Below are 19,432 nucleotides of genomic sequence, written 5' to 3'. Positions count from 1 at the left end.
GCATGGCTCAACAGCGGCCACTCTTCCTGGGTGAAGTCCACAGAGACATCATGGAATGATGCAAATGCTTCTTCTCTCCTGGCTGTTAGCCCCAAGGGTATTTTCCAATCTTCTAAATGGTGTCTCCGAAGAAAGGTGAAGTCTTACCTTTCCTCAGTTTTGGATCCTGTGGAGTAGCTACCCCCAGGGTGGAGTCTACATGTCTGTGCAGATCCCAGATGTGGGGACATGTCACAGACAGAGAGGTTAAAGCTGGTGAGGACACAGGTGCAATGTCTGTCCCACGGCAGGTATAACAACTGTAAGGAATGATGAGTGAGAGGCAGACTCCTACAACACCTGTATTTCTTTTAGAAGTTATATAATTTTAACATTTACGTTAAAGGTATGATCTATCTCAAATTCATTTCTGTGTTTGGTGTATGATAGAAATCAGTTCGTTTTTTTCCATATGGAAAAAGGAAATTTTTCCAACATTTCTTAAAGAGACTTTCTTTTCCTTTTTAAATGCATTGGTGTGTTTGTTGAAACCAATGGGTTATATTAGTACGGATCTAATTCTCAACTCTATTCTGATGTCTTCTACGATCTTCTAGTTTTTGATGGTGTCTGCCCTTGAGTTGGAAGACTTGGCTGAAGTTTCAGACAGGTTTGCTATACTACAGCCTTCAATTTCACAAAGTCCTGGAATCTAGTTATTTAGAGAATGCCCAAGGCTGAGTGATTTACTTCTCTTTACCTACTAGGCCTTTATCCAGCATTTCTTTCTCAAGGGTAGGGTGGGGAGAGAGGTACTATGGCTTCGCTGAGTTGGGGTTCTTCCAGTCTACATTCCATTCCAACCAGATCTCAGCATCCTTATTCCTGGTATCGTACTCTGAATCCAAACCTGGCAATGACCCACAGATAGAAGTGGCTACTGCTCTCTCCTCCTCTCTGAGGGGTTTGTTTCTCAATAAAATTCAGTTCATTTAGCTTCTTCCAATCCACCAGTCTTCTCTGCTTCATAGAGAAATATGATTTGTATTTATATTTTGCTATTTTTCTTGTTGTTACCATTAGAACAAAGGTCTTTCTTTTCTTTTATGGTTTAACTGGCAGCAGAAGTGTTCCTGGTGGGGGAAAATGAAAAGAGTTTAGAATTGTTTATGGAAAAGTAAAAAAAGAACTTATATGTTGAATATTTTGTGCTACCAATTCTTTTTTTCTTCTTCTTATTGTGCTATCCAAAATTGGTTATTTTTTTTTCTTCAGCCATTGAAATTTCCTCATAAACCTTTAGAACTATTTAACATTTACATTTAGTAACATTATTCTAGGATCAAATGTCAAAGTTTTACCTTAATTTTGTGATAGGGGAAAAAAATGGAATGATAGAAGTCAATACAACAGTCAAAAAACCAGGAGTCACCTTAGCAATTTTTCTCTTATTTGTCCATTGAATATGCTATCCAAAAAGGTCTTATCAATGACCCCCAAGGAAGTTATTTTCAAGCAGAGACTTAGGAATACAAAAGGTCAGAAGTTTGTTCGTTATTTCTCAATTAAAAAGGAGCGGGATATATATTATTTAAATAAGACAGAGAGTGGTGAATACAACATTATGAAGTGAACAAATAAGATACTTTCCAAAACGTAAGCTAGAGAAATCATCTCTGTTGGTTTAAGTGACACAGTGAGGCTTGAATTACAACTCAAAAAGCTAATAGTAGTTACACTGAATTTGAATCTGGCACTGGCTATTGATTCACAAGTAAGCCTCAGTCTTGGATTCTGTGTGGTAGCATTAGGACAAACCCAGGCAGACACAGTTTCACTAGATGTACAGATTGTTAGAAACCTAAAGGCAGCATTCACTGTGGTGCTCCTACAGTCTTTCAAGGCATATAAGTCAAGTGAGTAGACAATGTGAAGGAAGAAAAGAGTCTTCTTGTGTGCTTTCCCTGTTTTTCATTTATTTACCCATATTTACATTCCTTTTACAATGTTTCAGCATTCACGCTATATGGAACAGGTATTTGAGTGGCAGCACTTTTCACACAGGAGCATGATTAGATGATATTAACAATAGCTAATAATCATAATAATAATCATAACAATATAATAATACTAATAAAATAAATTTCTTTATATATCATATAGCGGCCAACTAGTAGGCATTCACATACAAGCAAAGATCATCCAATAATCTAAAAGGTCATTGTAGAATTCTCTATGAATAATATGAAAAGATTAAATGTCTATTCTCAGCCTTTAAGCCACAGAATTGCTACCCATTCAGCCTAATGCAAGATGATTCTCAAAATATCAGTGTTACCCAAGCTACAAACAGGAGGAAGGGAATTAAGGGAATTCTGTGGTCAAGTAAGTTTGAAAATCATTTGGCCAACATATCTTATTCATGTTTCTTAATTAAAAATTTTTTCAGATACTTCAATATTTCTAAATCCACTCTCAAGCTCCAAGATAGAAACATAGGGTGTTGTGTTTGTGAAACTTATTTGATGAAGAAATTCCTTTCCCAAGAATATCCTTTAAGACTATTGCTCTAAAAAACATGCTTCAAAAAAAATTGGCCTAATTTCAATAAAACATATGTTATTGTCTTTTGTCTTTGTTTTTGTTTTCTCAAAAAAAAAAAGCAAGATCTGGAGTTCCTTTGATCCAAAAAATAAAACAAATATGTCCAAAAGGAAAAGTTTTATTGCATTTATAGCTCTTTGAAAATTTTTGTGAAAATTGAATCATTTATTTTAAAAGAAGTAACTGGAGGAACCCAAGATATATGGATAAAAATGTATAGTAAAACATTCATAAAAGATTGGTGTTTGTCCTTGGTTAGCCTTTAAGGGGAGTAATTATTAAATAGTGGCATTTTCTTCCCATACTTTCTAAATGCAAAATGCTTCATGCCCTTATCAGGATGTTTTGAGGTTGTGTTGTGTTGTGTTATTGGTGTAGATGCGTGTATATGTGTATGTGGTGTGTGTGTGTGTGTGTGTGTGTGTGTGTGTGTGTGTGTGTGTGTTGTGAATTTTAGAACATCTGGTGAAACTAAACAATGAATTCCACAAGGGAAAAGACCAACTGTTACCATTTTTGTTTTTCAGAATGATAACTGTACCTATAAAACCGAAGCTTCATAGGGGCGCCTGGGTGGCGCAGTCGGTTAAGCGTCCGACTTCAGCCAGGTCACGATCTCGCGGTCTGTGAGTTCGAGCCCCGCGTGGGGCTCTGGGCTGATGGCTCAGAGCCTGGAACCTGTTTCCGATTCTGTGTCTCCCTCTCTCTCTGCCCCTCCCCCGTTCATGCTCTGTCTCTCTCTGTCCCAAAAATAAATAAACGTTGAAAAAAAAAATTAAAAAAAAAAAAAAAACCGAAGCTTCATAAAAAAAAAAAAACACTTCATATATTTAAACCGTTTCATCAGGCTCTTTTTCTTTTTTTTTTTTTAATTTTTTTTTTCAACGTTTATTTATTTTTGGGACAGAGAGAGACAGAGCATGAACAGGGGAGAGGCAGAGAGAGAGGGAGACACAGAATCGGAAACAGGCTCCAGGCTCCGAGCCATCAGCCCAGAGCCCGACGCGGGGCTCGAACTCACGGACCGCGAGATCGTGACCTGGCTGAAGTCGGACGCTTAACCGACTGCGCCACCCAGGCGCCCCGTCAGGCTCTTTTTCAAATCAGTAACTTTTACATTCTACAGTTTGCAAGATCATTTTCCTATGAAATGTAATATAACTCAGTAAATATTTAGCAAGTGTATAATATGGTAAGGCAATAGGCTATGTGCTAAAGATTCTTCTGTTCCCACTGCCCATATATCAAGAAGCTCAAAAAATTAGAGTACAATTTATTTCCTAATATGGTGGTAGTTTAATAACTTTAATTAAGAGACCTAAACAACTGTGAAGAAACTACTACTGCAACAACACTTAGGTTACCTAGGGCTCTCTGCTTGATCTAGAGAAGTTAAGGCATTCATTCACCCTTCACTACATGGAGAGCAATATATCAGAAGTATAATTAGAGAATGGATAGAGACTAGTGCTTTTCTTTCCAGATGAACAATAATAAATGAATGTCAATTTCAGCACAAAGCTTAGGGATATAAAGAGCAACTTAAAAATATCTCAGGTACTGAAGGACAACTGAACGTCATACCAAAATATCAGCCAGGGGACTGTGGTGGTCAGTGGTGGGGCCAGGGATAAAGGCAAGACCATGTGGGAAATGAGAGTATGGGTGGGAGTGGAAATAGGTTAAGGTAATCCAAGTGGCAAAAGAGTAAAGTGAAAGAAACTAAAAGTAAAGAGGGAAATAAAGGTTCATATTCTCCTAATAGTGCACTAGCAAAAGAATAAAGTTTAATAATATTTAGAATGAGTCATAAGAATCCTGAACCGTGATCTTTCCAACATGAGTACACAGTACATTCTATGTAAAATCTATTATTCTAAATTTTCTACAAAAATAATACTGTGTGTGTGGCACCTGGGTGGCTCAGTCAGTTGGGTGTCTGACTTTGGATCTCGACTCAGGTCATGATCTCATAATTTGTGGGATCGAGCTCTACATCAGGCTCTGTGCTGACACTGTGGAACCTGCTTGGAATTCCCTCCCTCTCGCCCTCTCTGCCTTTTCCTACTTGTGTGCTTTTGCTCTCTCTCAAAACTAAATAAATTCATAATGATAATAATAATAGTAATAATAATAATAATAATATTTTGTGTATGTATTTAAAATTTGAGATAGATACTGTCATGTTCCTCATCTGAGGGATGAGGCACTGATATGGTAAGGTTAAGTCATTTCTGAAAGTCTTAGAGTCAAAACCAGATGCAATGAGAGACAGAAGTTACCCTCATTATTAAAGCATATGAAGATAAGCAGAGAATGATAAGGACAAAGGAGAATTGGAAATGAAAAGGGCTAAGTCCCCTCAGACTTATCAAATAACAATAAGTTGCTTTCAATATGGAAGTGTTCTGCAAATGTAAGAGATATTGGGGGAAAGTGTTAACTCTTCAAATATATACACTTAAAACTGTTACATTGAGAGGCGCCTGGGTGGCTCAGTTGGTTAAGCCTCCGACTTTGGTTCATATCATGATCTCAATGGTTCATGACTTTGAGCCCCATGTCTGGCTCTCTGCTGTCAGAGCCTACTTCAGATCCTCTGTCTCCTTCTCTCTTCCTTACCCCTGCTTGCACTCTCTTTCTCTCTCTCAAAAATAAAATAAAACATTAAAAAAAACTGTTACATTGAAAAAAAAAGAGCTAAGGATTTAAACAAAGCAATCTAGTTCCAGCCTCTGAGCCTTCATCAATATGATGTACTATCACTCTGAACATAAACGCTCTGATATGGGTCTAGACCAGTTTATAAGAAGGAACTGAGCCCACAGGCAGAGCAGAGAATAAGGGGACAGGGTAAGCCATTTCCTAAGAATTAATGAAGAAATTATAGCTTGTTTGGGGCTGCTGGGTGGCTCAGTCAGTTGAGCATCTGACTTGGCTTGGGTCATGATCTCACGTTCGTGAGTTTGAGTCCTACATCGGGCTCGCTGCTGTCAGCCTGTACTGTGGAATCCACTTTGGATCCTCTGTCCCTCTCTCTCTGGCCCTCCCCTGCTTATGCTTTCCCCAAAATAAATAAATATTAAAAAATGAAATTACAGCTTGTTTGATTATGTGCTTGTTTGAATTTTGAATTGATGTGTCAATAGCCCTATATCTGTGGAATAAATAGTCCAGACACAGTGAGTGTCTGTTAAGGATGTTTGCTTAAATATTATTCTGCCAAGTATAAAGAAAGGCTGGTAATCGAGGGGAGAAGATAGCCAAGAGTTGGCCACAGGGAATTACATGAAAGCACACTCAGTGCTCTCTTTCAAGCCATGACTGCCTTTTGCTTCCTTGGTCAAATCAGAGAAACAGCTGCATATGGTCGGACTTCTCAAATGCTCTCATCTGTCTACCACATGTCAGCTATAAATCCATGGGAAGGATTTGGACTGGTTTCATATATTCTTTTTCTACTTCCTCATACTTAAAGAAATAGTCTTTATATTACCATCTTGTAAATTCACTGATAAATGACAAAGACATTTTTAAAAATGTATATACTTCAGCAACAGAGTCACAACTGGAACACTGAACTCATAGATCAGGCAAGAGTGTAATACTTTTTTAAGATTAGTTCAAGAAGTTTTTATATCTACATAAAATTTAAAAAATTAGATTGAAGGGTGCCTGGGTGGCTTAGCTGGCTAAGCATCTGACTTTGGCTCAGGTCATGATCTCACAGTCCGTGAATTCAATCTCCACATCAGAATCTATGCTGACAGCTCAGAGCCTGGAGTCTGCTTCGAATTCTGTGCCCCCCTCTCTCTCTTCCCTTCCCCTGCTCGTATTCTCTCTCTCTCTGTCACACAAAAATAAATAAACATTAAAAACATTGAAAAAATCAGATTGTTTAAAATGGAAAATGACTTTTGGTTCTATATATCTAGTTCTTAAAATTGCTGAAGCCAGAAGTTTACAGTAAAAGATCAGATATATCTCCTTGCAAACTATAGCATTGGTGTATTTGTAGTGTAATCTCTCTAATCTGTCTTCTTACAGAAAACAAACTCAGGATAAAAGTGAGCAAAATTTGCATTGATAATTGTGTAGACTGCCAACTTTGGACTCATTTGGAAAAATTTTCATGAGAAAATATTTTCAAAACGTTCAAATAGGCTATAGTTAAGTTCTATGAGAAAGTCAACATTTTATAAGTTAGCAAGAATCCTGATGAATATCACATGATGATATTCTATGTGTTAGAGAAACAATTTACATCCCCTGAATTAAAGCAATCAAGAACAAAATAATTGCTTGAACTTGGTAGGATGCACTCCCAGCATGGTTTGCAGATGATAGTAGCAAGATGTGATTCCTTGTCCCTCTCCTTAATGGCTAGGTAGAGTATGGGTGACTTCACCTCTCTACACATCAGCTCTTCACCAGTGAAATGGAGACAAAATCATATAACATAGTATCTATAGTTAACAATATAGTATTGTACACTTCAATATTTTTAGAGTTAGATGTCCTCACAAACAACAACTACAAAACAAACAAACAAAAAAACCCAAGAAAACTACAAAAAAAAAACACAAGGAAATTTTGGGAGGTGATGGATATGTTTAGTTCCCTGATTGTGGTGATGGTGTATCAGATGTAAGCATATGTCCAAACATCAGGTTATATGCATTAAATGTGTATGGGGACAACTGGGTGGCTCAGTCGGTTAAGCATCTGACTTCAGCTCAGGTCATGATCTCATGGTTGATGAGTTTGAGCCCTGCATTGGGCTCTGTGTTGATGGCTCAGAGCCTGGAGCCTGCTTCAGATTCTGTGTCTCCCTCTCTCTGTGTCTCAAAAATAAATAAACAATAAAAAATAATAAATGTGTGCAATATTTATATCAATTTCACCTCAAGAAAACTTTTTAAAAAGAAGAAAATAAATGGAGAAAATAATATTCTTACTTCATAGTTTTGCTTTTGAAGAAAATAAAATGAAGAAATGCCCAGCAAGGGTTACTGATATTATTTTATTTTTGTCTTAATAGTAAATCTCTTACCACTTTTATGCAATCCATGGTTTAATAATTATAAAACCCAAGTCCACTTGAATTAAAGACATTATGAGGAAATTAAACAACCCTTACAAGGTCATATTCCAGAGCTCGTGTGCTTAACTCCTACGCAATAACTCCTCTGACCATGCAAAGTGAGCTGTTGTTCCTGATAAGGATCCCAAGCTACTGTAAGAAGCTCAATTCCAAAATTAAAATAAAATAAATTGGAGTATAATAGCATGGATTAATGTTAAGTACACTTGACTTTCTCTGGAAATGGGCAAAAAATTCTTTTGAATTTAGCCAAACTAAGTGAACAAAGTTTGGGATTTGCTTACTTCCTATGTTAGGCCATCCTTTCCCTCTTTGATCTAATGCCTTTATTGAATACTTCTCTGAGTCCCTGCTCCTAATTTTCAATACCTAATTCTCCATAGATCAATGTTCTACCCAAGGATAGACTATAACATTAACTGGTACTAATTGATCATTCAATAGTTGACTTAGAAATAGCAACCAACACAGAGATATAACCACCAATGGAGGTTTGAGGTTGAAATAGGTGGAATTTTGTGCTCTGAAATAGCATTTCTTAGATACTCATCTACTTTTCTTTGAGCCTTTAGCTTTAGAAGTCCCTATGCCTTCTTAAAAATCTAACTATCGGGGCGCCTGGGTGGCGCTGTCGGTTAAGCGTCCGACTTCAGCCAGGTCACGATCTCGCGGTCCGGGAGTTCGAGCCCCGCGTCAGGCTCTGGGCTGATGGCTCAGAGCCTGGAGCCAGTTTCGGATTCTGTGTCTCCCTCTCTCTCTGCCCCTCCCCCGTTCATGCTCTGTCTCTCTCTGTCCCAAAAATAAATTAACGTTGAAAAAAAAATTAAAAAAAAAAATCTATCTTATTCCAGAAGACAGAACACGTTTATTGCAGAAAAAAACACATCATCATCATCATCATCATCATCATCAACAACAACCACAACCACAACCACAATAACAACAAAGAAAGCAAGTAAACTCTAAACTCTTTCTATCTGGAAAGAAAGTTAAGTCCTTGGTGCATTGTTTTCTAGATCCTTTGGTGTGAGATTATGTCCTCTATCCTCTGAGGCATGACATCTCCTTGCACACTCAAACACAGTTTTATTTTGAGCTTGTGTTTAATTTTTTGCACTCAAAATTTAAAAACAAATAAACAAAAAAAAAAAACAAAAACCCAGCACATTTCTTCCTAGCATTAAATGTTTGGAACCATGCCAATACATCCCAATGTCACTTTGCCAGTAAAGGGAATAAGAGATATTTTTTCTGTCCCTCTGAAAAAATTAGGATGAAGCAAAGTTTTTTATGCCTAGCAGTCTCCTTACTGAGCTTTGTCTCTGCCAGGAATTCAGAAGTGAAGCTTAGCAAAATAGGCTAGAATGTTGACACACATTGAAAATTAGACTTTATGTAATTGACATATAGCCTCTGGGCAAAAACATAATCAAAATGAGATTTCTATTTCTATTTTTCTTACCTTTTATAGGGCAGTAAAATGTATCAGTTATCTTTTTTTAATCAATAGAAGGAATTCTAGAAAAAAACTACAGTATGAATTTGTGAGAAATATTTTACCTTTCCTCATTTTCAAGATATGGAAAATTGATGGGTTTTTTTTTCTAATGAGCACTATATTCAATAACAACTTGGAATAAAAATGTAAGATGGTATGAAAGTAAAATTAGGGAGGCTCATTAAAATCTGTACATCTTCCAAACATGTACAGCATTGAATAATTCATTAGCTGTTTAACACATTTACACACCCTTAAAAACCATACAAACTGATTTTACTACTGGAATTTTATTTTTTTTTCATTTCCAAAAAGGATTATATGTCTTTTTTTAATCTGTGAGACTCCAAAAGTTTAAGTGCAAAATAATTAACATTGAGTTCTTGCTAATTAAATCAGCAGAGGAGATTTAACTGACACTAGACTAGGTTCTCAAATTAAGAGACTGTCTCATTGCATTACACAGAGTGCATTTATCACAAAGAAACTCTCAGCCTATTTATTTGATATGACAGTTAATGGGTAAAGAAAATGAATCTTCCTAATGTTGTAGGCAACAAATGCAGATCTCTCCTGCTTCTAATTGTCTGTTCTAGATTTGAAGCAAATATATTGTTCTTAAACTAAACCAGAATATAATACCTCAAGTAAGTTTTGTTTCAATAAGTTGGTGAGTGTCATTGAACTAAATAAAAATATGAAGAATTCTGAAGATGTATGTGCAAACATATGTGAACTGTACTGAAATATGATGAAACACCAAGGGATGTATTGTAGTTTAAATTATAAAATAAGCATAGAATTGAAACAGCAAGAATATCCTAGGCTTCTTTTTAAATATCACAAAATATGTCTATCCTAGAAATTCTGTCATACATTTCTTTTAATATATTCACTTTTTGATTTGTTTGTATTTTTTGAATTCCTTGTACATGACAGCCATGATGCTAAATGCTACACAAAAAACTATAAGGAACAGCACATACCTGTTGGCTCAAATTCTTCTAAAGTCATGTACTTTATGGAAAAGTTCTGAGAATTTTGTACATGGGCAGCACAGAGATGAACTTAAAGATATAACTTAGAATTTGTCTCCAGTAGAATAGAAGCCTATTGACTGGTAGGGAAATTGTGCTTAAACAATATCAGCAGCTTCAGTAAATACCGATAATAGACTTCTAGCTTTTGACATGTGCTTGAGAGGTTTTTTGAAAGATTTTTTAAGAGTAAAATTAATTAATTTTTGAATTGACCAAATTCATTACAGTACTTTCTTCATAATGTTTTAAAGTCAACACCGTAAGTTGATTTTCTAAACTGCTATATTCCTAACGTACAACGGAATTTTTATTTATTTATTTTTATTTCTGTTTATTTATTCATGTTTTTTTGAGAGAGAGTGAGAAAGAGAGAGAGAGGGGATGCAAGTGGGAATAAGTAGAGAGGGAGGAGAGAGAGAATCCCAAACAGGCTCTGCACTGTCAGCACAGAGCCCAAATGCAGGGCTTGAACTCACGAATTGCAAGATCATGACCTGAGCTGAAATCAAAGTCAAACGCTTAACTAACTGAACCACCCAGGCATCCCCAACAGAAATTTTTAAAAAATAAGTGAAAAAAGTAAATGAAATAAACAAAGAAGTGATTTTCTTTTTAATATATTTATCTGCAGAAGGAATATATTTAGCTAACCCAGCTCCACATGACTTTGATTTGCTATTGAATATATTTTATCAATATAATATATAAAATGCCTTGATTTTTAAGCCAGGACCAAGAAAAAAATAATCTCTAGTGATCCTAAGATAATTTCAATACCAACATGATTTAAGGTGTGATCAGAGTCAGGAATATGGATTTGTAAGACAAACAAATCAAACGTTAGAACAAAGCAGTTTTGAGTATTTATAATAACTTTGTTCCTATAATTCTGCAGAAATATGCTTGTATGCTTCAGAAAAATGGGGAATGGAAATAGCAATAAATCCACATTGTTATAGTGGTCTTAGACTTCATGCAAGCACCTAAAATAAATGTATCTTACGCTAACAGAGCATATTTCTCTTATTCTTGATATTTCACAATCATCTCTGACAGTTAAACTAGTTCAATTAGGTCAGGTCAGCCTGGTAAATAGAGAATATTTCTTTTCTGAGATATTGTTTTTCTATTAATTCCCAGTTGGATTATATTAATTTTGTTGGCAACTACATTACACTCATGTGTAACCACATCCTCAATTAACTAAGATGCCTAAGATGTTTTCAGTATATACTACATGTACATCTTCTACTTTGGCTATTATTGCTGATTCTGATAAGATCAAAGGTAAGGTAACTCGAGTCTATTGTCATCCTTTTAGACTCTGAAGCTAACAATCTTTGATGGCAGTGAACAGTCCACACTGCAATTTAAGAGCATTTTGGTACACAAACTCAGATATCCCACCAGGCATTCATAAAATCAATAACAAGTCATATGTCAATGAATAAAATATTTTAAAGAAACAAAGTCAATACTTTTTTGATAGTTTAGTGAAAATGGTGGGGATCAAATTGTATTTTCAAAGGACTTAAAATGGGCTAAATTAAGGCTAAGGAAAAACACTTAAAAAGGAAAACATTTTCCTAACAAATACTATTAATAAAAAGTAAATTGGTAGTTTAAAGTTTTATACACAGTATAAAACATATTCCTTCACAAAACAATTTCACATTTTACCATTTAACCTTACATGCACACTTTCTAAAATAAGTTTTATTTTATTATGAAACATAGTAAGACATTTCAAAACAAGAAATTTATTTACTGTGTTACAAGCCCAAGACCAAACAAACAGACTTTTCATTTTCTTGTTTTCTTTTAGCCTTGATCCAAATACATGAATAATATACATACATATTTTAAAATATTGTCTTTATTTCCGTTACTATATTTCACAGGATATGTCTGACATTTCATACATTTATTTTTAGAACATTCAGGAAGCAAAGCAGCCTCGTAGAAAATCAAGCTTTGCCTACCCAAATGATTTCAGTTTTCTGAAGCTGCAGTTCTCAATATAGCCTTTCATGTTCTTCCCGTTGGCACTTTGGACTGGACACAGAAGCTAAAACCCAGCCATCCGCACGTTAGTGTCACATTTACAAAGAAAAGAAAACATCAGACTTCCAGTCTCTGGATGCCACAGAGAGAGATTGCACCAGGAGGAAAAACAGTTTCCTGTGTGGTCTGCCCAAAATCTTTCTTCTTCAGAACTGTAGACAAAAACACTTTCAAGGTCTTTTCAGTCCCAGGAGAGGTAGAGGACACTCATGACTATGGCAGTTTTACTCATCTTGTCTCAGGCAGAGAGTTACCACTTAGGGAAATGGCCTGTTAAATGTGAAAATGGATTTTTCGCACTTAAAATGTAAAAGTGGGGGAGTCTACAGAAATGGTGTGGGCATGAATGTACTGCAGCCCAGCTCACAACCGACATTCTCACTTATGCCTCTGGGTATCTGACACAATATGTATGGAATGGTAAATAAACCTCTGGAAGAAAAAAGGAAAGAGAAAACTACCTTGAAACAAATGGATTTTTGGGGGAAAAAAAGTGATTCTTGCTATAAAACATGTCCGGACTTATAAAAAGAGTCTTTATAATATCTCATAGCTATAAAGGTTATCTAATTTACCTATAAGCTTCAGTCTAAAAATTGGATCCTTGTTAAAGATTTTGTATGAGTACTTGCTTCTTAGAAGAACTTAAGTATTTCCAGGTTAACATTGACACGTAGACAAAAATGAAAGAGAACAGACTTCCAATCTAATGATGGTTCAGATGTATATATGTTTTTATTTTGTATATAACATGTATATATTTTGTATTTTGTTCTTGATGAGGTTCATTCTAGTAAAAGGAGAAATAAACGTCTTTAGTAAATGTGTACTAGAATGAAGTACTTTCTATGCATTTTATTATTTACTCCTAATTATAAGTACTAAATGTATAAATATTCCCATTTTGAATTTTGGCTGTTTTAAACAGGTCAAGTAACTTGGATAAAATTAAATAGTTTATAAGCTATATAGCTGAATTGTAATACAGATGCAATTTTGGCTTTGATACATGAAAACTAACTATATATAAGTGCACCCCTAACACACAGGTACTAAAAAAAGCATAAAACCGGGTTGGCAAACATTTTCTGTAAGGGACTGGAAGTAAATATTTTAGGTTTTGCTAGATTTATGAGCCCTGTCACAGCTATTCAGTGTTGCCATTATAATGTGAAAGCAGTCATGAATAATATATAATCAAAGAGTATGGGTGTGTTCCAATAAAACTTTATTTACAAAAACTGATTGAAGACCAGATTTGGCCTGTGGGTGGTACTTTCCATACCCCTGGCTTAAAATAATGCAAAACTTGGAATAAGTTTTTACCTTTTGCCACAATAACATGAAAAATAATTTAAATGTTAACATAAAGAGGAATAATTGTTTAATACAATTCAAAGTTAAAACACTGGAGCACCTGGGTGACTCAGTTTGGTAAGCATCTGACTCTTGATTTCAGCTCAGGTCATGATCTCATGATTAGTGAGATCGAGCCCCACATTGGACTCCAAACTGACGGCACAGAGCCTGCTTGGGATTCTCTCTCTCCCTCTCCCTTTGCCCCTCCCCCACTCATGCTCACTCCCTGTCTCTCTCTCTCTCTCTCTCTCTCTCTCTCTCTCTCTCTCTCTCTCTCAAAATGAATAAACATTTTGTAAAAAAGCAAGAGAAAACAACATCAGTTTAGAGGGACTTTAGAGGGAGTAGATAACCAACTATCTAAACTCTTCCTAACTTTTTACCTATGGATTATGCAGGTTTCAAAAGAGAAGCTGAGTTGAAAAATAACAGGAACTTAACAGACACAACTTACATAGTGAATTCAAACCAAAAGGGGTCAGGGACATGTGACCAAAATACAGAAAGGAAATCTCAAAAGTCTCTATGGTAAAAATGCAATTACCTAGAAGGAGAACTGGTATCTGTGTAAGTCATGGTGGCTACAGTCTTGTGTGCAGAATACCATAGAAAAGAGGTCTATGCAAGAGAGGGCTCCAGAAACCTGCAAAAACAATTCCTAGAGCTCTTAGCTGAGAAATGATTCACATATAATAGTGAGGACTATTACTAACCCAAACTAATGAAAAAACAATCTATAAGGATTATATTACCACTTAATCTGAAACAAAACCATAGTCAGGAATAATTCTTATTGCCACAAGCCAAAATGGAAAACAACTCATGATTCACAGAACATCAGGTAGAGTTCTCAGAAGGATTTTAGCTAGGTTGTGGGGTAAAATGAGTCCTAACTTATAGCTTCCCTGGTTTCATCAACAGATTTTAAAAACAAGCCTATAGGGGACAAAATGTTTTCAAAATAACTATGCCTCAGAACAAGATCAAGAATGTTTATAGGGATATGAAACATCCAATACCCAAAAAAGCAAAATTCACAGCACTTGGTATTCAAATCAAAATATTATCTGTATGTAAAAAAGCAGAAAATCCATAAAGAGGTAAACACTGAATTAATAGTTAGAGTCCCTGATGGAGCACATGGGTGGCTCAGTTGGTTAAGCATCTGATCTTCAGCTTGGGTCATGATCTCTCAGTTCAAGAGTTCAAGGGTTTGAACCCCACTGTGGGCTCTGTGCTGACAGCTCAGAGCCTGGAGCCTGTCTCAGATTCTGTGTCTCCCTCTCTCTCTGCCCCTCCCCTGCTTGTGCTCTGTCTCTCTCTCAAAAAGAAATAAATATTAAAAAAAAATTTAAAGTAGAGAGAGACCCTAAAATGATACAGATGATAGAATTAATAAACAAAAACAGGAAAGCAGTTATTATAACTATACATAGTACAAGAAAGTAGAGGAATACTGAGATTTTGAATGGAGGAAATAGAAAATCCCAAACATAACCTGAGTCAAACTTTGGGAGCTAGAAAAATAAACATTGTCTGAAATAAAACATGCAATAGCTGAGGATAAGAGCAGATTATTTACTGCAGAAGAAAATATTAGTGAGCTTGAAGACATAACAATATAAGGTATCTAAAATGAGACATAGACAAAAAGTAAACAAAAGAAAGAGAGATTAGAAAATAAAACATAAACAGAGCATCAGTGAGCCATGGGATAATCATACACCTACATATATCCTTTTCAGTGAAAAAATCTGGAAAAATACTTGTATAAGTAATAAAAAAATATATGTCTCCAATGTAATGAAAACTACAAACCCACAGATATAAGAAGATCAATTAATCCTAAGCACAAAATATATTTTGAAAATTTTCCTTTGGATAGTTTCTTTAAAACATGGAATAAACAATTTAAAAATATTATTTAACCCTTTTCACACATTATAAAAACTTTTATTCATTTTTGAGTTTATTGCACATCCAAATTATTTCTTCCCAAGGGAATCCACGTGGGTATACACTTTCAAGATATTACATAAAAAATTATGTTTTGTCAATCACACATAAAAGAGAATCTGGCTGGATATAAAGAGGTTGGGGTAACTAATTTTTACCCATTTATGTCAACCTTTGCTCAGATTTTTGTAATTTAGTGTTTCCATAAATTAAAATGTTAGTAAAATTAAGGATCTTATATATTGAGATAATATCCATCCCCTAAATAATAGACCACATTTCCTTTTATGAGGTCCCGCCTAATAAAACAAAATTTTCTCATCCCTGACAATATAATAATTACTTTTTTGTGAAAAATTAAAACTTTTGCAACCTTAACCTTTCCTCCTCAAACCGACAGATTTAAAAATACACACAATTGCATATTTGAATCAAAAAAGAAATATTATTTTTTAAGGATTCATCTTATAGGAAAGCAACATAACATGTCATTCAAATTGAAATGAGATGCCAAAATTTTTGCTTTATCATTATCATCAGTTCTATTTTTTTCCCTTTCTAAGGCTGTAAAAATATAAAAGCAAGATTTAGCATGAACTTCACTATTCTTTAAAACAATGATTTTTATTTATAAGACTATAACTATAGATGTGATTTATCATTTCAAAAGTTTTATGTTACTTTGGGTCTAAAAATCTCAATTCACTTTCTGGTACTGTGACAATTGCCCTAGTGACTCATGTTCATATCATCTTTTTTTCACTTAAAAGTGGGGACAGAGTTAAGCTCAGTTAATGTCAGTAGTGGTGTGACATCAGTTATCAAATAAATCACTCGTAGAATACAACTGGTGAAAAAATTTGAGTTGTTCTAGTTTTTATATTGTAGAAACAATAGAGGCATAGCCACATATTGATATCTAACTTACAAGTTAGTCTTAAAATTCTACATGAAAGGAGCAACTGAGCACAGATGTCCCCATATCTTTATTTTAATTTTTTTAATGTTTATTTATTTTTGAGAGAGACAGAGACAGAGCACGAGTGGGGGAGGAGCAGAGAGAGAGGGAGACACAGAATCTGAAGCAGGCTCCAGGCTCCGAGCTGTCAGCACAGAACCCCACGTGGGGCTCGGACTCATAGATCGTGAGATCACTACCTGAGCCAAAGCTGAACACTTAACCAACTGAGCCACCCAGGCGCTCCCCATTTTTTTTTTCAAATCTTTAAAAATTGTTCCAAATACAGCTATGGAATCAATTCAAGTATCCAGTCATAATAAAAGTAATCATGCAATTTTAGAAATAGACTTTCCATGTACAATTGTATTCAAAAGCTCAAGGGGACATGAGGTGATAAGAAACTCATTTATTGCTCACTTTTCTCTTTGAATGAGAAAAAAAAAATCTCTGTTTTAAGTATTAATGGATCCTGAGATTTATTTGAGGCTATCTCTAAAGAAAAATGTATCAGCTAAGAATGTATACTGGAGAAACTTCACACAGGGAGTAAAGAAGTACTGGTCTGGCTCCAGATAATAAAATAAGAACAAGTTAGTGGCAATTATAAAGGACTTGTAGCAGATTAAAAACAACTTATTTGTTTTTAATTTGTTTAGTTTCCATACAGGGAACTCAGTAATGGGTAGGAATTGGGGGAACAATGAATTAAAATTCTGTTTTGAGTCTAGATGCATTGTTCTAATGAAGTTGTTTCTACTACTTAATTTTGTCTATTTAGTAAAATGAAATTCTCTGATAATTTTCCTCATCTAATTCTAAAATAATATGAATAATGGATTAAACTAGTAAAATGTTTTGAAATAACATAAAATAGAACTCCAAAAGTATTCCTCAACGGAACATCCATAACATGATTTTGGCTCATATTTTTAACACAGAATGTATGCAGCAGCTTCTGTTTTTATTTACTCCAGAGTGACTTTTGTAGGAATTATTAATAGAAAATATCTATGAGTCAGTGTAATGAGAGTGATGTGTTGTACATCAAAGCAATAAAATTGATTCATAGGTATTCATAAACCTTAAATCAAGAAGTTCCATAAAGTAATTTGAATATTAAAAAGATACCACAATTTTAGAAATTCAATCATTCAGAATAATATTCATAAGATTTTCTAAACCAGTGCTTCTATTTCTTTTCCTGATCTCTCTTTTCTGAGCAACTGCAATTTTGTTTCTTTTTTATTATTGTGAATTTCCCAACTGATACCCATAAAATTGCCATTAACAGTAACGCGAATAGTTACTTTAGTCAAAAATTTCAGATAAAGTCCTATAATTGGTCTCACACAAAGGTACAGTATATAGCTTTCGTATAAGAAGGAAAAGTTTCACAGAAATAATTTTTTATTTCTGCTGTGGCTATATGCCCATGTCTGCTTTCCAAATGAAATGGTGAACCAACTATGCATGCTTCCCGTTGGATTTAGAGTAACCCTCAAGATCTGGTGTATCTGCTACCTGAGGACATGGTCAGTTAGACAGTTACTCCAATCTGAAAATAGAGCAAAAGTATATTTCATCTTTATCAGATATGTTCAGTCTGGAGTGGTTTCTAGCAGGTTTTTTAAAGCAGAATAATCCAAGACCTCCCCCTTCACAACAATGTTAATTAAATAAAATGAGCCACATGAAACTTTTTGTCCTTAAATGAATAAGTTTTCCTGTACAACTATTTTACATCCATCTAATATGTCATTAATATGTCATCTCTCTTAGAAGATGGGGTGGGGGCATAAATAAATAAATTCACCCTAGCATGAAACAATGTAAGCAAATGTAGGGTGTTTTTTTAAATGTTTATTCATTTTTGAGAGTAAGAGACAGACAGACAGACAGAGTGTGAGCATGGGAGGGCAGAAAGAGAGGGAGACACAGAATCCGAAGCAGGTTTCAGGCTCTGAGCTGTCAGCACGGAGCCCGACACAGGTCTTGAACTCACAAACCACGAGATCATGTCCTGAGCCAAAGTCGGATGCTCAACCAGCTGAGCCACCCAGGTGCCCCGACAAATGTAGTTTTTTTGACAAAGTATCAAACTGTTAAGAATGCCACTATTTGGATTTTTTATTACTATTTACTCTTTCTGGCATGGTGGGTACATAAAGGAAATACATTTATTTTTATTTTAATTTTCTTGGAGCAGAGATTTGACAGTATTACCCTTTATACATTTTCCTTGAGTCCAATTCCAGATATTTCTTCCCACAGTATTTGAGAAAATCTAGCTGATCAACCCCCTAAATCGTCAGGACAAATAAATGTAATGTGCATTAATCTTCAGCACAGATCTATAAATACCTACTGAACTGCTAAAAGTGACCCAGCCATTCATCAGAACTGTGGACCAAATCTTTTTATGACTGGAAGTGACTATTACCTAATCATTTTTAAGCCAATTAACTAGAATATTGTATGGAAACTGTTTTATGTAATCATCTATCACACTCTATAAAGAGTACTCTTCCAGAGTGTCCTTAGGTAAATATTTTCATTAATTTTGGAAATTTAATATCTGGTCTCACTTCCTCTGCTCAACTGCCCTGTAATATCTGTATGGGTTTAGTCTTTTACAAGAAAAAATGTTATCTCATGCCTTCCTTTACAGTTAGTCCTTTAACTTCTACCTCTATGTCCCAGGAAGGTAGCTATACTCATGAATTGCAGCATTAGACACACACACACACACACACACACACACACACTTGTTTTGTTCATAACATCACAAATGCATATCAAACAGAATATATTTAAAATTTTTTAATGTTTATTTATTTTGGGGAGAGAGAGACAAGAGTGTGAGTGAG

This window comes from Prionailurus viverrinus, chromosome D1 (genome assembly GCF_022837055.1).
Source record: "Prionailurus viverrinus isolate Anna chromosome D1, UM_Priviv_1.0, whole genome shotgun sequence".
NCBI lineage: Eukaryota > Metazoa > Chordata > Mammalia > Carnivora > Felidae > Prionailurus > Prionailurus viverrinus.
Note: the sequence above shows the minus strand (reverse complement) of the source record.